At 44.1% G+C, this 24,308-nt stretch overlaps 1 protein-coding gene across 2 annotated transcripts in view; it reads left to right on the forward strand.

Moving 5' to 3' along the window:
• Nucleotides 1-24,308, forward strand: part of znf385d (zinc finger protein 385D) — a 100,052-nt gene that overhangs the window by 13,937 nt on the left and 61,807 nt on the right. The window lies entirely within an intron of this gene.

A 24,308-nucleotide genomic window follows, 5' to 3' on the forward strand; every position in this document is an offset into this window, starting at 1 on the left:
AATTGTAATTTTTAAAGCAAGGAAGCCACATTTTTCATAGCTTCTGGAATATTAAACACATTGTCAATCAGATTTGAACAAGCCATTTTAATTGTGTATTCACTATTCAGGTAAATCAAGATGGCCTGTTTTTTGTATTTTCCAACATTTTACAGACGATGAAATAGATGCATGGAAAAAAATAGTCTGCAGATTAGTCAATTATGAAAATAATAAATACGGTGTAGCCCCGAACACAGTAGCCATCCCTTCCTGTCATGATTCATTGTTGATGTTGCAATATTAATGTTATATATTCATTTCTATGTTGTTATGTTGATGTGGAAAAGGATGCATCATGTTTAAAGATTTAAAAGACTCCCCTTATAGCTCATCATTTTTTAAACAGGCATGGAGACAAACTCTATACTAGACCCTTTCTCCAGAATCGAGAACTGATGTTAACAGCTTTCTGAAATGCAACCCTAGCATGTGGCTGCACAGACCTTATTGGATTTGCGATTGTTGAGGCACTACCTTTTTAAATGGAGCACTCATCCACTATGCACTTACTGTACCAGGACTCATACGTACACTCATATGGATCTATTGATTCTTCTTTTAAAAGCAGAAAGTAATTATGAAGAAATATGTGGCCATGTGCAGCTCATATCTTCAAGGCCATCAAAACAACATGATGACTCCTGGTAAAAAGAAAAACCCTGACAGATAAAAGTCTAAAAGCTTTTTTTGTTCAGTGTCTTCTTTTGAATTACATGGATAGCTCAATTTAAAATCTGTTGGAAACAACGGGTTGAAATATGGAGCACAGCTGGATAAGAATGAGGGAAAAAATACACATGAAGGAACAAAAAGAAAAGTGGGGACATCAAGGCGAGAACCCCAGATAACCCTTGATGATAGATGTTTCGTGAGAAATGTCAGGAATACTGGTCCCTTGTCTCGCCCCGTCTAATCTGTATTTAATAAACTTGTCTTCGGATAATGAGTAATACACTGGGAAGCCTCCAAGTGGTGGAAAGCTGATACTAGATTAACACGAAGTAATCACCTCTCATTCTCTGTCACACACACACACAAACACACACACACAGCATTCTTGCACTTTCCTCTCATTCTCTCTCTGTTTTCCTTTTTGTCGCTTATTCTCTGAAACTTTTCTCACAGTTCCTGATTTATTTATAATTAGTTGTAAAAGCACGAGTTGACACCAGCCTCTGGTTTCAAACATAACTTATTGGTTTACACTCTGCGGTCTTCCACTCTTTCATCACTTTTAAAACCAGTGTAACGGCCCGTCCACACAGCGGCGTGCGTTGACGCTTGCCGGCGGGCGTGTCTGACACTCGACCAACAACCAATCACATGAATCTCCCGCCCCAGACACACAAGCACGTGGTTTGATTGGCTAGAGCTTGTACTGGCATATGATTCGATTGGCTGACGCCTCCGTCGAGGCGTCAAAAGTTGAACATTGCTCAACTTTTGCAGCGAGCCACGCCAGCAACGCTCCACGTCGCTTCCCACGATGCAATTTGGATAAAAGTGACGTCACCCCATTCAAAGTGAATGGGCAGAAGCGTTGGAAGCTTCAACGCACGCCGCTGTGTGGACGGGCCGTTCGTGCGTTGTTTTAAGGGTACAACAAAGGAGCCTGTTTGCAAGCTTGTGGGTCGTGTCTCTTTATGTGTTATGTGTGGTTTCATGGGTGGGAAAATATTTTTTACAAATCTTATTATAACCAAGAGCTGAGATGTCAAATCTCAGGGGAAAAGTCCTTGACTCAAATATTGAGTCAAGTTAAAGCAAACTTAGTGGCAACATATTGTACCTGAAGTGAAAGTACAACCTTGAATCTGTAAGGATTTGTTGGCTTTCAGATCCATTGAAGAAGATAATAAATAAGGAAAAATATAAGAAAAGAAAGCCAGGAAGTTAAACATCTGAGAAAAAAAGCTATAAAAGGATGGAAGGAAATCAACACATGAAGAAAGAAAGACGGAAGGGAAGAAAACAAGAAGAAAGGATTACAAAAAAAAACATAAAAGCAAAAATTGTAGGGATATATTTAGGGTTTGTACCATTGAATGTAACATTTGTTTTCAACTATACATCGAGCAGGCCAAGTGGAATTACTCAAATATCCTCAAGATTAAAGTATGCAAATAACTTTCTTGACTTTAACAAAAAACGTTCTTTCTGCCTCCACATATGGGTAATATGTCTTCAGTCAAGCAGTGTATCAGAAGATGCAGATCTCTGATTGTAATTGCACACAGAAACCAAACAGCTGTTCGATTGACTGCAGCAGACTGTGATTTACGGCTGAAGTTAGTTTCCATCTGAACTCCCACTGACGGCACACTCTTAATATCTGCTGGAGATGAGGTCAGACATGCTTACGTGCCCTCAGGGCTCAATAAACATTTACACTCTCTTATTATAAAACAACATGACATACTGCTATATATGATGACAGTTCTTCCATTAACACAATAACAGCACACTTCATCCCAGCAACACTCACATTATTGGATGTGTTTTTCACTTGTGGTGCAAAAGAAAAATAGAGAATACTAAAAGTGTGTGCGTGTCCACACCTGCATGAAATGGGACTAATAGCAAAGTCTCTTGTCGAGCTTTTGTGCAATCCTGTTCTGGACGCAGTGACTGACACTTCAAGGAAGTCTTTAGCCGGAGGGAAAGAAAGACTTTTTGTTATCCAACTGCATGTTCTCTCTCTCTCTCTCTCTCTCTTTTGTCCCTGCCTGTTAATTCAAGGAAATGTAACAGAAAAATGTGGTTTCAAGACATAAAAAAACCCTTCATGCATGTAACTGCATGTGCTCAGAGACACATGGGAGTAAAACGGTCTTTCTGGAGGCTCCAGTTTGAAAGGAGCTCTCAGATAAAGTGATTCTGTAGTTCATAAAAGGGAGGAAGATTGAGAGTGTTGTCTTGTGGTGGTTGTGATTTTATTACCAGGTGTGGAGCAGTTTATGTGCTTCTTTATTTCCACTCCTGTTTCTTCAGGCCTAACACAACCCTGACTGATTTGAATAAATTCTGTTTTTAATAAATGGGTTATTCTAATTTGTCTTATTCTATTCAGGTATTGTTTTAATATAGTGTCATGCTTAAGTATGTATCTATCCTTCTGCAGTCACCCATTGCCAGACAACTGAACTACATTCTCAATAATGTTTTGAGGGAATCGTTCTATTGTGCCGGATTACGGTTGCGGTTTTAAACAGTTGTTTGAGTTGTCAAACAAAACCAAGCAAAACAAAAAGGCAATTAGATTAATTTGTTGAGTTTAGAAATAAAGATCATGGTTTGGCTTAAAATGGGTATGCAACAATTAAGTTACATACGTAAATGTAGTCATGATGTTGCCACCACTATGCTTCACTATTTTACTCTTGTTTCATCCAGACAGGACGTTTAGAATTCAGGCCAAACTGTTCGATATTGGTTTCATCAGACCAGATAATCTGGTTTTTCACGGTCTGAGAATCCTTTAGGATCCCGGCCAGCGCTCTTACAGCGGCCCGTCTCCCTGGTTTGTTCAGCTCTAGGAAGAGCCCTGATTGTTCCAAACTTCCTACAAATATAAATTAAATAGGCTGGGCTAATAAAACGCTTCATGCAGTATTTTCTCTGCAGCCTCCTTTTGATCTGTTCATTGTAGTAATTCTCTAAATTCTGCAGGATCGTCCCGTGACTTTGAGGCTTGTTCTTGATCTGATTTTCTTCGTCATCTGTGAGCTTAGTCGCGTGTGTGTGTGTGTGTGTGTGTGTGTGTGTGTGTGTGTGTGTGTGTGTGTGTGTGTGTGTGTGTGTGTGTGTTTTCAAAACCAGCCCAGAGGTGGGAAGTAACTAAGTACATTTACTCAAGTATGAACTTGTACTTTCAATGTTATGCTACTTTGTACTTCTACTCCACTCAATTCAGAGGTAAATGGTGTTCTTTTACTCCACTACATTAATGTTGTACCTTTAGTTACTTTACTTGGATTAATGTTGTGAAATATAATCAACACTTAAATAAGACTTCAGTAACACCTGGAGTAAAGTAACTGAGTAAAGGTACTGTGCAGTATACAAAGTAATTAAAGTTGGCTGCACCTTTACCAGCTTTGATAACTCTTTACGTTCCCTACTGGGCTAGGGGAACCAAAGGGAAGCAACACAACCAGAATGGGATTGGTAATAATTAGGGGCCGATTATCGGGGCCGATATTCCACATTTGACCGATTATCGGTATCGGCCTTTTTTTTATCAAATTGTCGATAAAATTTGGCTCTGATACGGCCGTTTCTCTGGCTGCAGTTATGGAGTCAGATTTTGGTCAATATTCTAGCGCGTAAAACAAGCTACTCGCGAGCGGAAAATGTGCTTTTACACGCGCATAAAATGACCCTCGCGCGCAGATTAAACCCCCGCGAGCGGCTCTGCGCCCGCGAGCGGCTCTGCGCTCTGAGACAGCCCTATGCTTGCTCGCGGGAGTGTCAGCCTCGCGGAGTCTGTCTACGCGCGCGTGAAAAGTTTCTGGCACTTTGGGGCGGAGCCACTAGACTTTGATTGACAGCTGCAAGGAAACCCGGAGTTGCCAGGTTTGATAAATGCCTGCACTAACAAGAGCCGAGGAGTGACGGCAGCAAAATCAGTTGGACGAGATTAAATGGTACCGCCACGTGCGTACGCAGTGCCGGCTAGAGCTGTAAAGAACAGCCCGTCAATCCTTCCCCTTTCAAGAGCAGCTACGGCATCTCTCAAAGGACGGATTATTGACGGGTCCGTGAAGCCACCGCCACGTGCGTGCGCAGTGACGGTGGGGACTGTTGAAATGGGGTACCACCGTGTTCAGACAATAGAGGGCCCCATAACACAACAAACAGAGTCTCAGAGGGCAAGATATGTGACATCTCCGCTGGCTCTAAGGAGCACACAGTGGAAGATGCTCACAACATCTGCTTGGGTTTTCAAGACAGTAACACGGGGTTACAGACTCCAATTCGCTGTCACCCCCCCTCGTTTCTCGGGCATTTTGTATTCACAAGCCCGGGGAGAGTCAGCCCATATTCTAGAGAGAGAGATCCTCTCACTTCTAGAAAAGAGAGCTATATCTGTTGTACTTCCTCGTCCCCAAACGAGGAGGGAACGGAATCCGGCCAATACTGGATTTGAGGGTTCTGAACAGATATCTAAAAAGATATAAATTCAGAATGCTCACTCACACATCTCTGCTGCGTCTCGTGCGACAAGATGACTGGTTTACATCAGTCGACCTGAAAGATGCGTATTTCCACATCCCAGTATATTATCCACACATCCTGAGATTCGCATTTCAGGGGATCTGTTATGAATACAGAGTACTTCCCTTCGGCCTGTCTCTCAGTCCAAGAGTGTTTGTACGATGTACGGCAAGCCGCGATAGCCCCGTTAAGACAACAGGGTATTCGCCTGGCGACCTACCTGGACGACTGGCTGCTTCTCGCACAGTCGGAGCAGGAGGCTGTTACGCAGACAAATGTTCTCGTAAAGCACCTGCTCGACCTGGGTTTCATGATAAACACAGAGAAGAGCATGTTGTGCCCCGCGCAGACTATACTCTTCCTGGGGTTACGTCTGAACTCGGTGCCCTTTTCAGCTCGCCTGTCAGCGGAAAGAGTGAAAGCTTTCAGAGCTTGTCTCGCTCAATTCCAGCTGCGCAAACATGTTCTCTTCAGAACATGCCTGCGGTTGATGGGGCTCATGGCGTCAGCCATCCTGGTCGTACGACTAGGACGCTTACACATGAGGGAGTTTCAGCGCTGGGTAGCCGCCTTAAAACTAAACCCCGCGCGTCATGGCGTGCGGAGAGTAATGGTTACTGTGAAATGCGTAACGGCACTGCGCCACTGGCTGCACCCAACTTTTCTAGTACGGGGCGTGCCTATGGGTGCTGTCCTTTCACGAAGGGTGTTCACCACGGACGCATGTCTGACAGGTTGGGGAGGTATTTATGAAGGGCGTCCGGTGAGGGGTCTCTCGAGCAGAGACCTCCAGCGGGCACACATAAATTACCTGGAGCTTTTAGCGGTGTGCCTCACCCTAAAGCACTTCCTGCCTTTTCTCAGAGGACACCATGTCCTCGTGAGGACAGACAATACGACGACAATGTTGTATATAAACCGCCAAGGGGGTTTGCCTTCTCTCCAGTTACACATGCTGGCACGCAAACTGATCCTATGGAGCAGCGGGCGTCTCCTCTCCCTGAGAGCGACGCACGTACCGGGTGTGTCGAACCTCGGGGCTGACCTACTGTCCAGAGGTACACCACTTTATGCAGACTGGACTTTACATCCAAGGATTGTGAGCCAGCTGTGGGTGCGTTATGGCAGAGCCACGGTGGATCTGTTCGCATCAAAAGAAAATGCTCAATGTCAGCTGTTCTTTTCGATGCGCGACTTAAACGCACCGTTAGGCGTGGACGCGCTCGCACACGTTTGGCCTTCGGGCCTTCTGTACGCGTTCCCACCCCTGGCTCTGATTCCCCAAACTCTGGCCAGATTGAGGGAACAACGCCACACACTTATCCCGATAGCTCCGCACTGGCCCGCTATGTACTGGCTGGCAGAGATTTATCAGCTGCTGTGCGGGCAGCCATGGCAGCTCCCACTACACAGGGACATACTGTCCCAGGCGGGGGGGGAGATTTTTCACCCACACCCAGAGCGCTTGGCCTTATGGGCCTGGCCCGTGAGTGGTACAACCTGAATATAGTGAGACTCCCTCATAGGGTGATAACACTATTCAGAGTGCGAGAGATTCCTACACCAGGTCTCTCTAACATAGTGCTGTTACTGGTCCTGGCTTCCGCCAGGCGAGCCAGTAATGTTTTCATGCACTGTCTGTACATGTACCCAATGGATTTGAGACATTTCCTCAGCCGCTGGGTCCCTACGGGGAACAGCAGCGGGATTTGCTGTGTCCAGTTCGTGCTTACGCACCTGTATGGACAGATCAGGGGTACTTGTCATAATGACCAACTCCTTGTGTCCTGGGCTAACCCTTAAAGGGGGAAAGCCGGTTACTAAGAAACGGCTCTCCCACTGTCGTGTGGAAGCTATTGCTTTGGGGCCCTTACGAGTCAGAGTTTGCAGGCACCCTCAGGTCCGCAAGCTCTTTCAAATCAGGGTCTGGCTGCATCCTGGGCTCTGTCCAGGACGTCTCCCATCCAAGACATCTGTGCAGCGGCAAGCTGGTCTTCGCCGCTCACTTTTGTCCGCTTTTACAGGCTAGACGTCTCCGCTCCAAGCGTGGCCCGAGCAGTGCTGGGCACCTTGTTGAGTCGGGACTCCACCTGTTAAATTCTGGTTGATCGGTGATCTTCGAGATAAGCTCGTCTGGCAATACGGGAGCTACAATATCCCATAGTGAGACATCGAACAGAGTGTTATGAATGAGAACTATAGGTTACTTACGTAACCCCAGTGCTCAGAGTAACATGAAGTGAGATGTCTCACCAGACGGCCCTCCTTGCTATGGTGAAGCGAGAAGAGGTGCTTATTTTGAATGACGCATGCGTCGTGGCGCAAGCTACTTATAGGGGGTGATTTCCCCCTATAACGTTGACGTCAAGATCACCAGCCAATCAGGATTGGCGTAATGAGATTGATGCTTCTGTTTACTCCGCGATGAGGCGCATCCCATAGTGAGACATCTCACTTCATGTTACTCGGAAGACTGGGGTTACGTAAGTAACCTATAGTTCAGGCATTTATCAAACCTGGCAACTCCGGGTTTCCTTGCAGCTGTCAAAGTCTAGTGGCTCCGCCCCAAAGTGCCAGAAACTTTTCACGCGCGCGTAGACAGACTCCGCGAGGCTGACACTCCCGCGAGCAAGCAAGAGGGCTGTCTCTCTCGCGAGCGAGCACAGAGCCGCTCGCGGGGGTTTAATCTGCGCGCAAGGGGCATTCTATGCGCGTGTAAAAGCACATTTTCCGCTCGTGAGTAGCTTGTTTTACGCGCTAGAATATTGACCCAAATCTGACTCCATAGCAGTCACCACTCTGTGTACACGAGCAATGTCCCGCCCACAGCGCTATCTGATAGGCTATTACTGAAGATTTTCCGGGCGGGAGCCAGCCAGAGAGGCGGGACCTTCTCAGATTACAGGCAGGTGCGAAAGAACGCAGACACAGACTGAAGCAAGCAGCAGCGCTGAGCAGCAGAGCCATACATTGTTAAACCGAAGTTCAATAAACATCCCTATCCCCTATGCTGAAGTTGCAAAAACACCACGATCTTATGATCCAATTCTATCAGTTTCCCAGTTACACAGGGATGCGGGAAGTCAGTGAGAGTTGGGGGTGCGTGCAGCGTCTCGCAGCGGAGTAACTGGGGTGGGGGGGGGAGGTGCTGCGAGTGGAGCCTCGCAGTTTTTCAGGTTGATATGTGAAGCTCATTAGCTAGCCAACATGTATCTAGCAAATGTTTAGCAAAATATTAGAAGTGAGGCTACTAGACTAACGTTAGGTCTACTGTAATAGCCTCACTTTTAATAGTTTGCAAAACATTAGCACTAGTGTTTTGCAGTTGCTAGCAGCTTATTGGGATTTTATACTAGATAGACAGATATAATAAATTAAGCATTATTGTTAGTTAAGGCTGCAGCCTGCAGCCCCACTTCTTGTCTCTCTCTAACTCATTGCAGATGACTGCACTAAAGAAAAGGGCACAGAGAGGAAACCAGTTGTAAGATGTTTAAAAGTTAATTAAACATAATATAGGCTATGCTTAAATGCATTTCAAAGAAGTTGTGTTGGAGTTTGTGTTATTCTACATTTTGACACCAAGATTTTTTTTTTTACTGCAAATGTATATCGGTTCCAAATATCGGTTATCGGTCTCCTTGATTACTAATAATCGGTATCGGTATCGGCCTTGAAAAAGCCATATCGGTCGATCCCTAGTAATAATTATAAATGGCTTTATTATACCAGGGTGTAACAAAATGGCAGGCATGCAGCCTGGAACAACAACAAAGGCCAAAAGAGCACAGGTTGACAAATAACCAAACAAAGGGAGGACTCTAACAAAATTAGTCTAATGGCATAGGGAAAATAAATACTAATATGCTAAATGGAGAACGAAACAAAAACCTCACTTTAAAAGTGGTACAACTACCCAAAGAATCTACACAAAACACAGCTAAACTAAAAGGCAACAGTCACAAAATCATAAGCTACTCTAAACACTAACTAAACTACTCTACACTCTAACTAAGATACTCTAGACACTAGTAATCACACAAGTTTAACCACAGTTAACAGAATTCTCTAAGAGCAAGTAGCGAGAGGCGTCTGTCCACATGTCAGAGCCTCCCGAATTACCTCCGTCGCCGGCCTTTGTACTCCTCCCCAGCAGGTGTGCGCCGGCTGTGCGCTGCGATTGGAATGCGTCGGGCCCGGCGTGCTCCAATCGCAATCTTCAGGGGCGGACCAGGAGATGGCAGCCAATGACGGGAGGGCAACCGCACTGCTCATTTACATAGAACACACACAGCTGAAAACACTCAGATGACCAGGAAGGCAGCAGCCGTAATACATTATAATAAAAAAACATACAAAAAACAATATAAATTATTCTGAAATTGATCAATCTGCATGAGTACTTTTACTTTTGGTACTATGATTATATTTTTATGTTAATACTTTTGTACTTTTACTTGAGTAATATTTTTGATTGCAGGATTTTTACTTGTAACAGAGTATTTCTACACTTTGGCACTACACTCTGGCACTCCTTTAACTCAAGTACTTCTCCCACCTAGGAATGGATCCAGCCCAATCAGTTGAACGAACCATAGTTGGACTGCGATCAGGTGTAGAAAAACACCTCAAAGATAATTAAGAGGCACATGAGAATTTGAAGTGTGCACAAATTAATAACTTACATGCATGAGTAAATTAAATGTGGTGAACATATGTTGATGGAATAAATAGAAAAACAGGCTGCATTTTAATCACACTTTCCTTCTCTTAAAAAACACACGAAGCAAGATGAAGATAACAGAATATTCACATGAATATCTCTATTAGAAATTTAAACTTGACTTACTTTAGATTTTCCATTGCCTAATTTTAAGATAAGATAAAATTAACCTTATTAATCCTCATAGAAAATGCAGGTATAAAAGCAGCAACATAATAAATAAATGTACAATGTAATGTAACAATGTAATGGGGCATAAATACATATGTGAATAATCATGAATTTGATAAATATTTATAAAAGTCTATGTGCAAGTGTGCATGTCAGTGTAATATAATATTCTATTGTGGAGAATGTAATCAACATGTAGGCCTTAGTTGGACACATCAGAGTCAGTGGCCTTATATTCATTTATGGCAGCACCTCGGCTTGTCCCGTTGATATATATATCAGTGACAGATCTTGATGAAATTAATCAAACATGTCTTCGGGCTCTGTCTAACATAACATTCCTCATTTGTTTTCATATGATTAGGGAATAGATTAAATGTTTGCTTTATTTCTTTTTTTAGGGACAGAATGTGGATTAAGAGCAGCCAAGAACGAGAAATTATGGTCACAATGTATTACTTCCCTGTCGTTAGGAATTCAATGTATTTTCTCAATGTATAATGAGCAAATTAATCCTGCAACCGGAGTGAAATCTGTGAACTTAATCATCAAAATTGAACGCTAACATCAGAATACCAAGCAACAGAAAAAGTGAGAATGGGTTTTGCAGGTTGAAAACGCGAGGCGAATCTCTCTGCCTTTTTATGTTGTTGAAGGCGCTCAGATCGGACAGAATTATTTCAAAATGTTTTACCAACGAGGTAAGCTTGACAGAAAAACATAAAGTGAATGGTTGCTTTTATTTAATAGAACATTTTGAATGAAGGAAATCTCAAGTACCACACTCCCTCAAGGACTACTGTTTTTATCATGGTAAATACCGTGTTGTTTAGTCATATAGCTCTGGGTATCCAGCAACATTGAACACTATTCATCCTTTATTCATCATACATCTTTTCAACTTCAGGCATTTAGGGTGCTTGTACAAAAACAAAAAAGGGCATAGAGTGCAAAATGGAGGAGTTAAACAACTAGCCTCACTCATATTGAAACCTTTAAATGAGCCTTCCCACACACTCAGCCCCGCCTGCCTGAAACGCCTCCATTGGACTCCTTTGTTTACTTCCATAACGTAATGAAATCACTACGTAACACTTGCGCTTCTATTGGTCAGCGCTCCAACACATTGTATTTGATAGGCAAAGAGGCGGGACAACTCTAAGAGGTTGACCAATCACAACAGAGCCGGCCAGCTAACCAATCGGAGCAGACTGGGCTCTGGTTTCAGACAGAGGGTGAAAATAGGTGATCCAGCACAGGCAGTATGAGAACAATAAAGACCTTTTCGAACGTTAAAGTATGTAAACATGTCAAAGTAGAGACACGACATACAGTTATGAACCTGAAAATCTGAATATTGTGTCCTCTAAAAAAGCCCCTCCGTCTGATACCTGGGAACCTAAACCTACTGTATACTGTGTATGCTGTGTTGCTGTTGACCTGATTTGAAACTCAATGTGTTGAGGATGCCTTAAAGTTAATTTACAGCAAAGGGGAAAGAAACAGAACGAGAGCTTTGAAGAACTTTTTGGATTGCTCTGCAACTTTCAATTGATTCAGTCGTGGAAGAGTTATTGAGAATGCCACCTCGAAAGAAATGGAGCAAACGAGAGAAGAAAAAGGGGAGGAAAAGAGGGAGAGCTCAACAGGAACGGCTGAGTTTTGGAGTGTAATGAAAGGGAAAAGTGAATGGGGCAAAAGTAGTTTTCAGTTTAACAGAGTGGTCGAGGTGTGTGTTTGTGTGTGTGCATGTGTGTGTCTTTCTTTGGCCCGGAAAATAAGATCTATCTTGCCCGGAGCTTACATTTGTCTTGAAGAAACAATACAACCTCCATTTCCCCCTGCAGAGTAATCAGGAATGTGATTTATCGATTCTGTGCGCAGATCTGCACGCTGGGAAATTGCTTTGTAGTCCTGGAGCAGCAATCACACAGAGGCCTCCATATGCTCCCACGACAGCATCACAGTCCATTTAAATGTGTACCCACCCTCGCTAAGTCAATGTTAGCTTCGATGGCTGTAATGTGCTTTTCGACAAAGCACATAACGCAGTGAAGCCAGAGGAATCCTATTGTGCGTTCACGGCACTAGAAGTAAATATCCCATTGGTTTGTCCATGGTCGATGTAAGGTGACAGTGGAGCACTTCCAAGAATCAAATCCCCGATGTGTTTACTGTCAGTCAGATGATTGGCTCTTGATGGCTGTTTGAAGGAACAGTTGATCTCTGTAGGTGAGATTAACCTTGTTTTACGGGTCAGAAAATAAACAGTTGGTGAGTTTTTCAGCGTGAAGTTTCATCTGCACCTGTGTCCAAAGCTCTCCATAGCAACAGAAGCTGAGGCTCATCTGTATTGTAGTATTATGGGATGGCCAATTACCAAAGGGCCAAAAAAAAGAAATAAAACAGTTTATCATGTATTTGCGATGTGTTTATAATATTGACAATATGTAAGGTGAACATTTGTAATAATTATCACTTGACTCGGCTGCTTCTCTCGGCTCTTTGAAGCATTTTAGCATCTTTCTGCTCTACGATTGATTTTAAAGCCCTAAACATTACTGCTTTAGTTCTCGCTCAATGTTCTCATCATCTGTATTTATCCGATGATATGACCTTTTGAATTGCAGCTGAAAATCTAGAGATTCCCACTCCAAATGAGGGCTAATGTTGCTGTTTTTCTGCTGGATATGTGAATGGGCTGTTGTCAACACACCTATAGCCGTAACACTTAAAACTGGAAGCAATATTATCATTTCAATTTGTCACGTCAAAAAGTTATTATCCGATACCTATGGTATTGTTACATTATCGAAGAGACTATTCCGTTTAGTTGGATATCATCTAAGTACAATCTTTAAAAAAGGATCCAGCATAGTACAACTATGAACCAGCAGCTCCTTCTTCCCTTCAGCTTTTTATATTTATTTTTTACTTTTAATGTTGACTTTCAAATGAAGAATGATCACCCAAATCATGCTCTGTGTGAAGATCCAATAAAAAGAACAAAGGACGAGTCGGGGCTGTTTTGCATACTCTCATTTGATTTACACATGTCCCATAAACATCTGATGAACTCAAATGTATCCCAGTGGAAAGCGTGCGAGTGCACTAAACGACGGGAAATGATCAAAGCTTTAGAGCGAGCGGGACCACCACGCTGCTCCCCTCCAGCGAGTCACACCTGCTGGAGTGGAGTGGAGTGCATATCTGTCTAATGTGCAGCGCAGCGGCCCTTATCATTTAGCCCGTGCTCTGGGGCTTTTTAACCCTCTGAACTGAGTGGAAGCTTTATGTTGGCGGAGCTCGTCTCTATGTGTTCTCCCACGATAATATTTCACTCACTCTGGATAGCTGCCAGCTCTCCGCTCTCTCTCCTGTGGAATGCAGAGATAATAGTGGGGAGCTCAAGATGATTTTTTATGGAGGAGCTTAGAGCCAGCTTCCCAGGCGAGTTGTGCCGATGCTACAGTCCAGTGTCTCATCCTTGTCTCTGTGACCTACTGGTACTCCACACCAGTCAGCATTACAACTTTAAAACTCCTCTGGGTGTTTGAATTCCGTGAAATGTCAACCACGGTGCATAACTGATGAACACAGGTTTGAGTTGAAGGACAGTGATGTGTATTTGTTTCTCTTCTGTGTTTTAGTGCACATAGTTAGAGGCTTGTAGGAGAGGAATGGAAGATAGAAACAATCTGTTTTTGTTTATTTGCCATGTGCTTGAGGTTCTTTGAGGCGATAACAAAAATATGTCAGCTTTAAATCCCCATCTGCTCATCCTAAAATGGGGAAAACAACTCAATTTAAAGATTCAAGAATTTATTTTGCCATTAAAAGCAGCACTTTATTTGATTTTAAGTTTGTGTGAGAGAAGGATGAGCAGCATTTCTGTAAACAACTTTAAAAGCAGCGGACCTAGACAACATGCACACAGTTTGAGGTTTATAGAAACTGCCATCTGTAGTTCATTTAAAACTCATCTGAATGCACATGAGCATTACAGATAGCCAGAGTTTGTTAAGTTTAGGGCCAATTGTGGTTAAACCCCTGCTGAGTGGATGCAATTAAAATACAACTCACATTAGGTAACATTACTCTAGATTAGACTACATACTCCAGTCTAGTCAACAGTTAAATACACTTTACTATCAGATGTCAAAATGTGTGTATATTTCCTACCAAACACAAAAGTGCAGATAATTAAAGAAAGTAAGAATTATGTAAAACTGCTCCACGAGTGAAAGCCGTTCCCATCATATTGAAGAACGTTTTGCTTCCTTCACATCTAAAGGCTTTAGTTCGCACGAAAAAACCTGAAACTCATCAATTGGCAAGATCATAAATAATATTTTTGTCTCACTACTGAAATACCGGATGGTTTTACGTTGTCAGGCTGCTGAACATTATTAAACATCACTCTTTCATTCAAACCGTGACAAAGGGTTGTTAGTCAACATCTCTTTCCTTTAAAAGCTCACAAGCCAAAGAGTTGGGAAATGATTGCCCTGGATGACGTTGTGATATTATGGCTGGGTTCAATTTGGATGTTTACAGGAAGAGCGGTTCATGTTCATATTATTATCTTCTTTTCTCTCTCACGTTAACAGCCCGTCTCACTGGAGGCCTGCCGCTACTTAGCCAGAAAAGTTGTGGTTTGTCTTTGCCCGTTGAGGCAAGTGAAATATAACAAACTGCACATTGCAAACACATGCCGTGTGCTATTACCCTTAAAGACAGCTGTGTGACTTTCCCAGAGCTGAACATACTCTGTCTCTGAAATCTGTCCCTCAGTAATCTCCTTAACTTTGTGTGTGTGTCAGCGTTGGACTTGCATTGTGCCGTGTTTTAATGTCAAAACAAAACCAGCTGGAGCGTGAGTGCAAGGAGTTCGCACCTGCAACACCATTGTTCCCATAATGAAAAGCACACCGGTCCCAGAGGGAGAATTCAACTGTGTCTTTTTGAACGGAGACAGGGTTGACCCAAGGATTTATGAGAGTGACATACTCTCAGGACTAAATCATGGTTTTGATGAGGCGGCCTGGGGCTGACAGTGGACACACCCTGCTTGTCCACAGTGATACTTCCACTCTGTAAAGCTATTTTTTACTTATTTTTCTCACGAGTAGCATTTTTTCTCTTACACAAATCTGTCCCCTGTGTGCTCAGAGAACTCAAACGAGGGTCAACCATAAATCATTTCTGCTGCAAAGTCCTGTTAAGAATTTGGAAACCGCTTTGGAGTTGAGGAAAGTGGGCTGAAAGTTAGTTTGAATTCCTAGCTTTGCCTTGGGAAATCCATGTAGAGAAAATGTAATAAATGTCATTGTGTTGCACTTTGAGGAGCACACAGAACCAGAAGGGAAGCCCCTCGAGTGGAGTTGATGAGTTTGTATCCTCTGTAGGCTTTTCTGTAGCAGATAATATGCATTAATATGTAAAACTAAATAAATGAAAATCAGGGAGTGTTGATAAAGAGCATGCATGCTCAGCAAACTTTTCCTGCATTAGGTGAAGCTAACGAATACTAACTTTAATGAAAGCAGGATAAGAAACATGATGACCCACAGGTTCTTAGAGGAGAGTCACAGGGATACGTTGCATTGTTCAGATCCAGTGTCTGCAGGTGGCTCATGCATTTTTTCCATCTAAGGGCATTGATTTTTGAAAATCCAATAGATGGCCCCACTCCTCGGGCTCCTCTCTCATTACCACGGTATCAGCCTTGTTTGATATTCATGGTGGAATATTATGAGAAGATAAATAGTTTAATCTTAGTTTCTATTGAACCCTGTCATGAGTGAGACACTCTCCTCCATCCTGTGGGTGTAGCTGGATCACTTCGATAGAAAATGATAGATTAGAAATTAGCCTGAGTGGGAATTTAACAAAAACACGATCGAACTCCATCCGCTTGAGTTTCACAGCAAGGACGATGAATCAGATGCAAAAACACTTTTAATGTCCCGACTTTTTTAGACTTTAAAACAGTAATAATAAAAGATGAACACATATTTAAAGCACATGATCCTTTCCATAAACAAAATATTCTTCATAAATATTGTATATTTTGTATCGATTAGTAGGATTTTTGAATATTTGCTTTACTGAAATCTTACGTGATGCTGATTTCTGTAGGTGATGTTATACTTCTTTTTGTAGAGCGTTAAGTGATAGGTACTAAAAACACAGTTTTTATAGATGTTCCTTTTACTATTGGCTGCAATGTCATCACTACTTAATACACCAATTTACAGATGAAACGGTTGTATTCATTTATACGCTGTTTCAGTGGCGTAGCCAGGAATTATTGTGTGGGTGGGCCTGGAGAAATGTAGATGGGCCAGGGGGAGACATATTAAGCATGGGGTCTGAGCTGAAACTTCATTAATGATTTTTTTTAATGCACTAATAGAACATAAGCATACATTAGCAGTGAAAACAAAAAACATAGGCACGGCGGCCTCAGAATGTGTGTAGAACTGACATCCACATAGGGATGGGTATCGTTAAGGCTTTAACGGTACTACTACTTTTATCGATGGCGCTTATGCTTATGCTCCAGGTTCAGTACCAACCACATCATAAAGTACGCTGACGATACAGCAGTGGTGGGACTCATCAGGGACAACAACGAACAGGCCTACAGGGAGGAGGTGAAACATCTAGACTGGTGTAACACCAACAACCTGATGCTGAATGTCGATACAACAAAAGAGATTATTGTCGACTTCAGGAACAAAAAGCACTGTCACCCACCACTCCACATCAACGGCACAGCAGTGAAGACTACAGCCAGCACCAAGTTCCTGGGGGTGCACATCACAAGCAGTCTGACCTGGGGGGTATACTGCGAAGCAGGATTTTCGCTTAGCCGGCTAAATTCAGGGAAAACTCCGGCTTTCCGGTCATCCGAAGCTGGTTCTCTTTTTAGCAGGCTAGATCTCCATGGTAATATATGCTAAGCAGCTAACCTGGTCGGGACCAGGTTAGGTTGCAGGCTAAGAGCTCAACTCAGTGAAAGCACCGCCTGCTGACCAATCAGAGCTCAGTGTGCGGAGTTTAAAGCGATCAAGTCATATTACAGGAGAAAGGAAATACAGAAAAACTGCCGTCGCAGGAAAGACGGCCGGCAAAAATCACCGACTGTGTGAACGTGAACATCAATAGAATATCACCTCCCATCTTCAGAGCAATCTGACTATTATAACATTAGCGTTAAGAAAGCTTACTTAAATATCGGCCACAACATAAGTAACCGGATCAGAGTACATTAAGTACAGTCCGCGGCATATCACTTCATAAGGTATCATATATCTCCTTATCTGAGTCAGCTGAGCCGTATCTGGCCGTGCAACACTCACAGTGTCACATACTGTATGCAGAAGTATTATTTTAAGCAACACATTAAGTTGACGAAACACTCGAGACAAATGTAATTGAAGTCAGATCGTGTTTTAGACGGGGCAGTGATATCATAAACCTGTTAATGTACGCATTCAAACACTTTTTCTTTTGCCAGCTGTATTCACCTTGCAGGTGCAGCTATGTGGCTTTTATCCTGGATAAAGTGTTTAAGTCATGGATGTTTAAAGTTTAACTTCTTCATTTTTGACTAGTATTAAAGTTCACTTTTCATTCAGGAAGTATGACGCTGTGCTGTCAGTACGCTTCTCCATGTTTGTGATTGGTCGAATGCTCCAAATACCACCCCTTTCATGTGAACGCGCACCTAACTAGATAGGACACGGCTGGCTTGAGCGATCCACTTGATAACCAGCGTCGTAGTACAGTTTAGCGAGAGCGCGTATGTTTTGGATTAGGCCAACCGGCTAACTCAAACATATCCAGGTTAGGTTGAACCAGGTTCGTAGTATAGGCCCCTGGTCCACTCACACTACATCACTATTTAAGAAGGCACAGCAGCGCCTACACTTCCTGCACAGCTCCCCCCTCCCATCCTCACCACGTTCTACAGAGGAACCATAGAGAGCGTGCTGACCAGCGGCATCTCCATCTGGTCGAGAGACTGCAACGCCAAAGACTGGAAGTCGTGGATGGAGCTACAGAGCTGCTAGAAAGACAGTCCAACCCGGTGCATTCCTCCGTCTGGATGTGGAGCACTTTGGCTAAATGTTTAGACACATTGCTCGTGTTACCGCCCTCACATGCTAAACTCTTATTCCACTTTTGGTAACGAGTATTGTCCACATCGACACGGCTATAGTTTAACCACACCTCGGAGCGCGTTCTCTCTGCCATCTCCTCCGTGTGTGTGTGTTGCTGCATGTAGCAGCTGCGTGTGTGTAAACTGCCCCGCCCCCTCGCACACAGACGGGGGATAGATCTCTTAAACGGAGTTGGCGACACTTAAACTGCAATGTAATGTTTGTAGCAATAATACATACAACATATATCGGGGGCACAGGTTGTTTATCCTTGACAGTCGCACAGTGGGCACACACTGAGTGTTTTCATATTCAGCAAATGTGTACACGCTAAACTGCAGACCTCAAGAAGAAATAATACTTTCATTCACTCACGGCAAAAGTTACTTTACTTACTATAAAAAGTCACGGTAAAAAAATGCACTCCCTATTCCATTGTCATGAAGGTGGAATCTAACTATATCCAGAATAAGTTTTATTGGATCCAGGCTAGAAACATGTTTATTTCTGCTGTAAAGTTGGGCATTTTAACATGGGGGTCTATGGGAATTGCTCCTTTTTGCATCCATCCCCTGTCGGCCACTAGATGAACTGCAGTTTGTGGCACTTCCTTCTGGGCTTCCCGGTTCTGCGCTATGAAGCGCTGATTGGCTGTGGGTGGGCCAGACGTGCATGTGGGTGGGCCCAGGCCCACCCGGGCCCACCCACAGCTACGCGGCTGCACTGTTTGTATGTGGAAGCTGGCAGTATAAAACATTACATGCTCTATGCAGTCCACTGCAGCATCAAATATGACAATATCAAGTTTTACTTTCAACCAAATTGCGATTCATTCAGGTCACTGTGAAAACAAAAATCTAAAACAGTGTTAAATAACAACAGAACGAAAGCTTTCTTGCATTTGTTAAGTAACATTGTACCACAAATGCTGGTTCTATGGAGTATTTCATCTTGTTTTATCGGATCTTGGATGTTTTAAGATGGCAGATGTCAAAGCCGTGATTCAGTGGACAGGCAGGACTCATTGGCCACAAAGAAAAGCCTTTAATTAGTTTAATATTTATTTTAAACTGTCTATGTGGAAGCCTTGTAGCCAGTTTTAGCAGCATAACTATAGGTTACTTACGTAACCCCAGTACTCAAAGTAACATGAAGTGAGATGTCTCACTATGGGATGCGCCTCATCGCGGAGCAAACAGAAGCATCAATCTCATTACGCCAATCCCGATTGGCTGGTGATCTTGACGTCAACGTCAGGGGAAATCACCCCTATAAGTAGCCTGCGCCACGACGCATGCGTCATTCAAAATAAGCACCTCTTTCATTTCATTTCAAACCTTTATTTATCCAGATTGGTCCCATTGAGATCATAGATCTCTTTTTCAAGGGAGACCTGCAGCATATAGGTTCCACATGAAACATAAAACAATAAAGGACATTATACATTATATTTACAGGATACATAGTTATAGACATTTACAAGTGCCCATTGTATCAGCAAGCATTTCATTTAGCCTAGCTTTAAAAACATGCAGAGGAATGAGATTGCTCAGTTTCAATTCTTGCTGAAGATTGTTCCAAGCAAGTGGAGCTGCGCACATAAAAGCTGTCTTACCTAAGACAGTCCTTGCTCTTGGCACATCTAACAAGACTACATCATGTGACCTCAGACAATAGCTGCTTGCAACTCTCTGTGTTATCAGAGAGCAGATATAATACGGGAGTTTACCCAACAAAGCTTTATAGATAAACGTGTACCAATGACTGAGCCTCCGTACAGAGAGTGATGGTAAACCTGCCTTGGTATACAGTGTACAGTGATGTGTAAGCGCTTTACAATTTGTGACAAATCTCAGAGCACTGTGATACGCAGCATCCAATTTGCTCGGGTAATTGTCAGGTGCATTCATATAGACCAGATCCCCATAGTCCAGCACAGGTAAAAAGGTCACAGTGACTAGCCTTTTCCTGGCCTCAAGCGAGAAACAGGACTTGTTTCTGAAAAAGAACCCTAGCCTAACCCTCAGTTTCTTAAGCAGGTTATTGACATGAAGTTTAAAAGAGAGACAATCATCAAGCCAGATACCAAGGTATTTGTAACAGGCAACAACTTCAAGTTTTGTTCCTTGTGTAGTTACAATATCTAAAACAGGCTCTGGTGTCTTTTTAGCCACATTTAAAAGAAGCTTTAATTCAGAGAGCTGAGTCTGAATAGTGTTAAAAACAGCTTGTAATTTAACAACAGCCTCTTTAATGGAGGGACCTGCACAATACATCACAGAATCATCCGCATAAAAATGTAAAGTAGCTTCATCCACATTATCACCTACACTGTTAATATATATGGAGAATAAAAGTGGTCCTAAAACAGAACCTTGTGGTACACCATTAGAAATGTTTAACCACTCAGAAGACAGTCCATCAAAATGAACACATTGGGACCTTTCAGAGAGGTAGTTCACAAACCACCCCACTGCATTGCTGGATATGCCAATACTGAGTAGCCTCTGCTTTAAGATGCGATGATCAACGGTGTCAAATGCTTTGGAAAGGTCAATAAACAGAGCTGCACAACTCTGCTTATTATCTAAAATAGTGGTAATGTCATTTACTTCATTGTCGCAGTGATGGTGCTGTGTTTCTTTCTGAATCCTGATTGATGTTTAGACAGGATATCATTTATACATAAAAACTCCTTTACTTGTTCACTCACTAAGCGTTCGAGCACCTTAGCCAGAACTGACAATTTAGAGATTGGCCTATAGTTATTTAAAATAGTTGCCTCCCCTCCTTTCAGTAAAGGCAAGACATAAGCAGACTGCCATACTTTTGGAATTATTCTCGCTTCACCATAGCAAGGAGGGCCGTCTGGTGAGACATCTCACTTCATGTTACTTTGAGACTGGGGTTACGTAAGTAACCTATAGTTCTCATTCATAACACTCCGTTCGATGTCTCACTATGGGAAATTGTAGCTCCCGTATTGCCAGACGAGCTTATCTCGAAAATCACCAAACGAACCAGAAATCAACAGGTAGAGTTCTGACTCAACCAGGTGCCCAGCACTGCTTGAGTCACACCGGGAGCAGAACGCCCAGCCTGTTAAGAGGCGGACAAAAGTGAGTGGCGAGGACCAGCTCGCCGCTGCACCGATGTCTTGGATGGGAGACATCCTGGACAGAGCCCAGGATGCAGCCAGCGCCTGAGTCGAAAGAGCTCGCGGACCCGAGGTTGCCTGCAAACTCTGACTCGTATGGGCCCCAAAGCAATAGCTTCCACAAGACAGTGGGAGAGCCGTTGCTTAGTAACAGGCTTGCCCTTATAAGGGTTAGCCCAGGACACCAGGAGTTGGTCATTATGACAAGTACCCCTGATCTGTCCATACAGGTGCGTAAGCACGAACTGGACACAGCAAATCCCACTGCTGTTCCCCGGAGGGACCCAGCGGCGGAGGAAATGCCTCAATGTCCATTGGGTACATGTACAGACAGTGCATGAAAACATTACTGGCTCGTCTGGCGGAAGCCAGGACCAGTAACAGCACTATGTTAGAGAGACCTGGTGTAGGAATCTCTCGCACTCTGAGTAGTGTTTATCACCCTATGAGGGAGTCTCACTGTATTCAGGTTGTACCACTCACGGGCCAGGCCCATAAGGCCAAGCGCTCTGGGTGTGGGTGAAAAATCTCCCCCCCCGCCTGGGACAGTATGTCCCTGCGTAGTGGGAGCTGCCATGGCTGCCCGCACAGCAGCTGATAAATCTCCGCCAGCCAGTACATAGCGGGCCAGTGCGGAGCTATCAGGATAAGTGTGTGGCGTTGTTCCCTCACTCTGGCCAGAGTTTGGGGAATCAGAGCCAGGGGTGGGAACACGTACAGAAGGCCCGAAGGCCAAACGTGTGCGAGTGCGTCCACGCCTAACGGTGCGTTTAAGTCGCGCATCGAAAAGAACAGCTGACATTGAGCATTTTCTTTTGATGCGAACAGGTCCACCGTGGCTCTACCATAACGCACCCACAGCTGGCTCACAATCCTTGGATGTAGAGTCCAGTCTGCATATAGTGGTGAACCTCTGGACAGTAGGTCAGCCCCGAGGTTCAACACACCCGGTACGTGCGTCGCTCTCAGAGAGAGGAGACGCCCGCTGTTCCATAAGATCAGTTTGCGTGCCAGCATGTGTAACTGAAGAGAACGCAAACCCCCTTGGCGGTTTATATACGATATTGTAGTCGTATTGTCTGTCCTCACGAGGACATGGTGTCCTCTGAGAAAAGGCAGAAAGTGCTTTAGGGTGAGGCACACCGCTAAAAGCTCTAGGTAATGTATGTGCGCCCGTTGGAGGTCTCTGCTCCAGAGACCCCTCACCGGGCGACCTTCATAAATACCTCCCCAACCTGTCAGACATGCGTCTGTGGTGACCACCTTCCATGAAAGGACAGCACCCATAGGCACGCCCCGTACAAGAAAAGTCGGGTGCAGCCAGTGGCGGAGTGCCGTTACGCATTTCACAGTAACCATTACCCTCCGCGCGCCATGACGCGCGGGGTTTAGTTTTAAGGCGGCTACCCAGCGCTGAAACTCCCTCATGTGTAAGCGTCCTAGTCGTACGGCCAGGATGGCTGACGCCATGAGCCCCATTAACCGCAGGCATGTTCTGAAGAGAACATGTTTGCGCAGCTGGAATTGAGCGAGACAAGCTCTGAAAGCTTTCACTCTTTCCGCTGACAGGCGAGCTGAAAAGGGCACCGAGTTCAGACGTAACCCCAGGAAGAGTATAGTCTGCGCGGGGCACAACATGCTCTTCTCTGTGTTTATTATGAAACCCAGGTCGAGCAGGTGCTTTACGAGGACATTTGTCTGCGTAACAGCCTCCTGCTCCGACTGTGCGAGAAGCAGCCAGTCGTCCAGGTAGGTCGCCAAGCGAATACCCTGTTGTCTTAACGGGGCTATCGCGGCTTCCGTACATCGTACAAACACTCTTGGACTGAGAGACAGACCGAAGGGGAGTACTCTGTACTCGTAACAGATCCCCTGAAATGCGAACCTCAGATATTTCCTGTGTGGATAATATACTGGGATGTGGAAATACGCATCTTTCAGGTCGACTGATGTAAACCAGTCATCTTGTCGCACGAGACGCAGCAGAGATGTGTGAGTGAGCATTCTGAATTTGTAACTTTTTAGATATCTGTTCAGAACCCTCAAATCCAGTATTGGCCGAATTCCGTTCCCTCCTCGTTTGGGAACGAGGAAGTACTTGGAATAAAAGCCACTCTGACTCTGCTCGGCAGGTACAATAGATATAGCCCTTTTTTCTAGAAGTGAGAGGATCTCTCTCTCTAGAATATGGGCTGACTCTCCCCGGGCTTGTGAATACAAAATGCCCGAGAAACGAGGGGGGGTGACAGAGAATTGGAGTCTGTAACCCCGTGTTACTGTCTTGAAAACCCAAGCAGATGTTGTGAGCATCTTCCACTGTGTGCTCCTTAGAGCCAGCGGAGATGTCACATCTCTTACCCTCTGAGACTCTGTTTGTTGTGTTATGGGGCCCTCTAGTGTCTGAACACGGTGGTACCCCATCTCAACAGTCCCCACCGTCACTGCGCACGCGCGTGGCGGTGGCTTCACGGACCCGTCAATAATCCGCCTCTTGAGAGATGCCGTAGCTGCTCTCAAAAAGGGAAGGATTGGCGGGCTGTCCTTTACAGCTCTAGCCGGCACTGCGCATGCGCGTGACGGTGGTGCCTTCACAGACCCGTTTATTATCCGCCTTTTGAGAGGCTGTAGCTGCTATCAGAAGGGGATTTATAGTTAACGGACTGTTTATTGTTTTTCTTTTCATTTTTTTGAGCTGCGCCCTTGGCCGAAGCCTGGATGCGTCAGCGGAAAATGGTTTATTCAAACAAGAAAGATGTGACATGTGTTTTATGCGGACTTGAGGATGACGTTGAGGCATCTCTCGAGGCAGCGGGAACACGTTTCGAGC

This window comes from Pseudochaenichthys georgianus, chromosome 16, assembly GCF_902827115.2.
Source record: "Pseudochaenichthys georgianus chromosome 16, fPseGeo1.2, whole genome shotgun sequence".
Taxonomy (NCBI): domain Eukaryota; kingdom Metazoa; phylum Chordata; class Actinopteri; order Perciformes; family Channichthyidae; genus Pseudochaenichthys; species Pseudochaenichthys georgianus.